At 61.3% G+C, this 6,000-nt stretch overlaps 1 protein-coding gene across 4 annotated transcripts in view; it reads right to left on the reverse strand.

Annotated features, from left to right (window-relative positions):
- The window catches only part of PIK3C2A (phosphatidylinositol-4-phosphate 3-kinase catalytic subunit type 2 alpha), a 53,101-nt gene extending 47,813 nt beyond the window's left edge, over nt 1-5,288 (reverse strand). For 2 of the 4 annotated variants that reach the window (XM_075838223.1, XM_075838220.1), the window contains exon 1: nt 5,194-5,288. The gene's annotated coding sequence lies outside the window, so the exon portion shown is untranslated. Of the gene's footprint in view, nt 1-5,092; nt 5,119-5,184 lie in introns of those variants that run through there. The other 2 variants (XM_075838222.1, XM_075838221.1) reach the window with 2 other exon arrangements.
- Between the last annotated feature and the right edge of the window lie 712 nt (nt 5,289-6,000).

The following is a 6,000-nucleotide window of genomic DNA, read 5'->3' on the forward strand; positions in this document are numbered from 1 at the left end:
GTCTGATCATTTGCTGACGTCTTGTTATCCTCAGTCTGCTGTACACCGTGCGAGTCAGGAATACAGACCGGATAGTAAATGTCTCTCCTGCACCTCCGCTCTCCACAAACACGCGAGGGGACGACCGCCTACAGTCCATTCTCAACGTCTGCTGCCGTCCAATACTAAGAGCACAGTCCTGACCGTGAGATATAATATCAACCACGTGCTGTAAAATAGTCCCATTACTTCTGGACGCCCTACGCGTGGTCACCTGACGACAGTACGTGAGCAGTCCGGACTAAAAGCATCATCAGCGCCGGCCGCTGCCGCAATGGACGACTCCCCTGCATCTGGTCCATTATAAGTCAGTAGAAAGTTCTGCTGTGACAGGAGGTGAACGCTCCGCGGGGTGATCCATCTTCATCCACTACAACCCCCAGTCTCCATAGACACGGATCATGTACATGGTTATCAGTAGGCCTGGGCTACACGCCAAGTGACGGATACAGAGCACGGTGTCTGAGGGTTAGGCCCTGTTCACACGCAGCTTATATGCTGCAGATCTTTCAGCAGGTTTTGGAGGTGGAAAAACTGCAGCGCTGTCCATAGAAGCAAAAAAATCAACCCCACGCTGCGGAAAGAACTACAAATCCACAGAACCGTCCCGGCGCAGAATCTACACACGAGGTCAAGTCTGTTTGTTGTAGAACAAACGCCATTGTTTGCAAAATTATCTGCGATTATTCTGCGTATTCACAGCGAATTCCACAGGTTTTGGGGGAGTAAGGGTTAACGCCGCATGTTCTCACCCGTCTGTCAGTAATAAGCGGGGGCTGAGCTCCCCCTGCCCCCTCCTCACCTGACAGCGCCGCGCACCCGTTATAACGAGCCGACGCTACGCATGTAGAACGTAAACAGCGCCGACCGCACTCATCATGGGACCGCAAATACAGCAAGTGTGACAACAGGACAGCGCCCCCCACTGACCTGCAGAAGACCCCACTCCGCTGGCCCAGGGAAGGGAGCGCTGCTCTTGAGGAACAGATGACTGGACAGGTAAATAATAATATCAGGATGTTCCATAACTTACAAAACGTCACAATCGCTTTCCTGCAGGTCAGAATATTTATCACTTTCACAGCGAACGTTTCCCTCGTCACTGCCCCTTCACGTTACACCGACCAGACACCTCAGGTGGCGGATGGCGCCAATGTCTCCAGGATCCGCCTATCCAGCATGTTTACAGGGGGACAGGTCAGCAACGTGAGGGTTGACAAGTATAAGGATGGGGGGGGGGGAGCAGTGACAGAGGGAGAAAACACAACCCGCCGACAGCCTCCGGGGGGAAAACGCGACCCGCCGACAGCCTCCGGGGGGAAAACGCGACCCGCCGACAGCCTCCGGGGGAAAACGCGACCCGCCGACAGCCTCCGGGGGGAAAACGCGACCCGCCGACAGCCTCCGGGGGGAAAACGCGACCCGCCGACAGCCTCCGGGGGGAAAACACGACCCGCCGACAGCCTCCGGGGGGAAAACACGACCCGCCGACAGCCTCCGGGGGGAAAACACGACCCGCCGACAGCCTCCGGGGGGAAAACACGACCCGCCGACAGCCTCCGGGGGGAAAACACGACCCGCCGACAGCCTCCGGGGGGAAAACACGACCCGCCGACAGCCTCCGGGGGGAAAACACGACCCGCCGACAGCCTCCGGGGGGAAAACACGACCCGCCGACAGCCTCCGGGGGGAAAACACGACCCGCCGACAGCCTCCGGGGGGAAAACACGACCCGCCGACAGCCTCCGGGGGGAAAACACGACCCGCCGACAGCCTCCGGGGGGAAAACACGACCCGCCGACAGCCTCCGGGGGGAAAACACGACCCGCCGACAGCCTCCGGGGGGAAAACACGACCCGCCGACAGCCTCCGGGGGGAAAACACGACCCGCCGACAGCCTCCGGGGGGAAAACACGACCCGCCGACAGCCTCCGGGGGGAAAACACGACCCGCCGACAGCCTCCGGGGGGAAAACACGACCCGCCGACAGCCTCCGGGGGGAAAACACGACCCGCCGACAGCCTCCGGGGGGAAAACACGACCCGCCGACAGCCTCCGGGGGGAAAACACGACCCGCCGACAGCCTCCGGGGGGAAAACACGACCCGCCGACAGCCTCCGGGGGGAAAACACGACCCGCCGACAGCCTCCGGGGGGAAAACACGACCCGCCGACAGCCTCCGGGGGGAAAACACGACCCGCCGACAGCCTCCGGGGGGAAAACACGACCCGCCGACAGCCTCCGGGGGGAAAACACGACCCGCCGACAGCCTCCGGGGGGAAAACACGACCCGCCGACAGCCTCCGGGGGGAAAACACGACCCGCCGACAGCCTCCGGGGGGAAAACACGACCCGCCGACAGCCTCCGGGGGGAAAACACGACCCGCCGACAGCCTCCGGGGGGAAAACACGACCCGCCGACAGCCTCCGGGGGGAAAACGCAGCCCGCCGACAGCCTCCGGGGGGAAAACACGACCCGCCGACAGCCTCCGGGGGGAAAACACGACCCGCCGACAGCCTCCGGGGGGGAAAACACGACCCGCCGACAGCCTCCGGGGGGGAAAACACGACCCGCCGACAGCCTCCGGGGGGGAAAACACGACCCGCCGACAGCCTCCCGGGGGAAAACAACCCGCCGACAGCCTCCGGGGGAAAACGCAGCCCGCCGACAGCCTCCGGGGGAAAACAACCCGCCGACAGCCTCCGGGGGGAAAACACACTACGCGCCACCATCAAGTAGCAGGAACTTGGCAGGAAAGTAATCTACCCGCAGGATTCGTATTTTAGGAGCTTCCCGCTGTCTAGATGAATCCCAGCAGATTGCAGCAAAATAACGAGGGACTAGAGAGCACGGCCACAGCACACGGAGGGTTAACCATAAACAATCTGTGCCGCTGCTTCACAATAACACAAGGACCTCCCGAGGGTCACAACCGCCCGCTGTGCTGCACTTAAAGGGGAATTCCAGCAAAACCTGTTCAGACTGCAGCGATTGTAACACCCCAACATGTTCACACTGTAGAGCGTAAGCTCCGGGGTCACAGGGCTGAGGGGGAACAAGAGGGGTCACAGGCTGAGGGGGAACAAGAGGGGTCACAGGCTGAGGGGGTACCAAGAGGGGTCACGGGCTGCCCCCCTGCTCCTCCTATACCGGTCACCGTCCCCCCCCCTCCTCACACATCGGCCACCGTCACCCCCCCCCTCCTCACATACCGGTCACCGCCCCCCTCCTCCTCCACCTCCACCTCCTCACATACCGGTCACCGTCCCCCCTCCTCCTCCTCACATACCGGTCACCGACCCCCCCTCCTCCTCCTCCTCACATACCGGTCACCGACCCCCCCCTCCTCCTCCTCACATACCGGTCACCGCCCCCCCTCCTTCTCCTCACATACCGGTCATCGTCCCCCCCTCCTCCTCCTCCTCACATACCGGTCACCGTCCCCCCCCTCCTCCTCCCCACATACCGGTCACCGTCCCCCCTCCTCCTCCTCACATACCGGTCACCGACCCCCCCCCTCCTCACATACCGGACACTGGTCCCCCCCTCCTCTCACTCACATACCGGACACTGTCCCCTCCTCCTCACATACCGGACACTGTCCCCCCCTCCTTCTCCTCACATACCGGACACTGTCCCCCCCTCCTTCTCCTCACATACCGGACACTGTCCCCCCTCCTCCTCCTCACATACCGGTCACCGACCCCTCCTCCTCACATACCGGTCACCGACCCCCCCCTCCTCCTCCTCACATACCGGTCACCGCCCCCCCTCCTTCTCCTCACATACCGGTCATCGTCCCCCCCTCCTCCTCCTCACATACCGGTCACCGTCCCCCCCCTCCTCCTCCTCACATACCGGTCACCGTCCCCCCCTCCTCCTCCTCCTCCTCACATACCGGTCACCGTCCCCCCTCCTCCTCCTCACATACCGGTCACCGACCCCCCCTCCTCACATACCGGACACTGGTCCCCCCCCTCCTCTCACTCACATACCGGTCACCGACCCCCCCTCCTCACATACCGGACACTGGTCCCCCCCTCCTCTCACTCACATACCGGACACTGTCCCCTCCTCCTCACATACCGGACACTGTCCACCCCTCCTTCTCCTCACATACCGGACACTGTCCCCCCCCCTCACATACCGGACACTGGTCCCCCCCTCCTCTCTCACATACCGGACGCTGTCCCCCCCTCCGCTCACTCACATACCGGTCACTGTCCCCCCCTCCTCTCACTCACATACCGGTCACTGTCCCCCCCTCTCATTCACATACCGGACACTGTCCCCCCCTCCGCTCACTCACATACCGGACACTGTCCCCCCTCCTCTCACTCACATACCGGACGCTGTCCCCCCCCTCTCACTCACATACCGGACGCTGTCCCCCCTCTCACTCACATACCAGACGCTGTCCCCCCCCTCTCACTCACATACCAGACGCTGTCCCCCCCTCTCACTCACATACCAGACGCTGTCCCCCCCTCTCACTCACATACCGGACACTGTCCCCCCCTCCGCTCACTCACATACCGGTCACTGTCCCCCCCTCTCACTCACATACCGGACGCTGTCCCCCCCTCTCACTCACATACCGGACGCTGTCCCCCCCTCTCACTCACATACCGGACACTGTCCCCCCCTCCGCTCACTCACATACCGGTCACTGTCCCCCCCTCTCACTCACATACCGGACGCTGTCCCCCCCTCTCACTCACATACCGGACGCTGTCCCCCCTCTCACTCACATACCGGACACTGTCCCCCCCTCCGCTCACTCACATACCGGTCACTGTCCCCCCCTCTCACTCACATACCGGACACTGTCCCCCCCTCCGCTCACTCACATACCGGTCACTGTCCCCCCCTCCTCCTTCTCCTCACATACCGGACACAATCGCCCCCCCTCCGCTCACTCACATACCGGTCACTGTCCCCCCTTCTTCTCCTCACATACCGGTCACTGTCCCCCCTCCGCTCACTCACATACCGGTCACTGTCCCCCCTTCTTCTCCTCACATACCGGACACTGTCCCCCTCCTTACATACCGGTCACTATCGCCCCACTTCTCCTCGCATACCGGTCACTATCGCCCCACTTCTCCTCACATACCGGTCACTGTCCCCCCCTCCTTCTTCACCTCACATACCGGTCACTATCGCCCCACTTCTCCTACGAGCGGGGGTCTCCGGGTAACCGAATAGTTCTCTACAGGAACTCAACGTCTTGCGCGGTCCCGTTACTCAGCGGCTAAAGACGTGCGCGCCCCCATATTCCCGCAACACGCATGTACAAAGCCCACAGTCCTGAACGCCACCTGCTGGAGATTAAGGGAAGTGCAGGAACTGCCGTGTACAGCATATTATTTATAACACTATATCATATATACCACCCCCTGATATCCTGCACCCCACAGTATATACCACCCCCTGATATCCTGCACCCCACAGTATATACCACCCCCTGATATCCTGCACCCCACAGTATATACCACCCCCTGATATCCTGCACCCCACAGTATATACCACCCCCCTGATATCCTGCACCCCACAGTATATACCACCGCCTGATATCCTGCACCCCACAGTATATACCACCCCCTGATATCCTGCACCCCACAGTATATACCACCCCCTGATATCCTGCACCCCACAGTATATACCACCGCCTGATATCCTGCACCACACAGTATATACCACCCCCTGATATCCTGCACCCCACAGTATATACCATCCCCCTGATATCCTGCACCCCACAGTATATACCACCCCCTGATATCCTGCACCCCACAGTATATACCACCCCCTGATATCCTGCACCCCACAGTATATACCACCCCCTGATATCCTGCACCCCACAGTATATACCACCCCCTGATATCCTGCACCCCACAGTATATACCACCCCCTGATATCCTGCACCCCACAGTATATACCACCCCCTGATATCCTGCACC

This window comes from Rhinoderma darwinii, chromosome 9, assembly GCF_050947455.1.
Source record: "Rhinoderma darwinii isolate aRhiDar2 chromosome 9, aRhiDar2.hap1, whole genome shotgun sequence".
Classification (NCBI taxonomy): domain Eukaryota; kingdom Metazoa; phylum Chordata; class Amphibia; order Anura; family Rhinodermatidae; genus Rhinoderma; species Rhinoderma darwinii.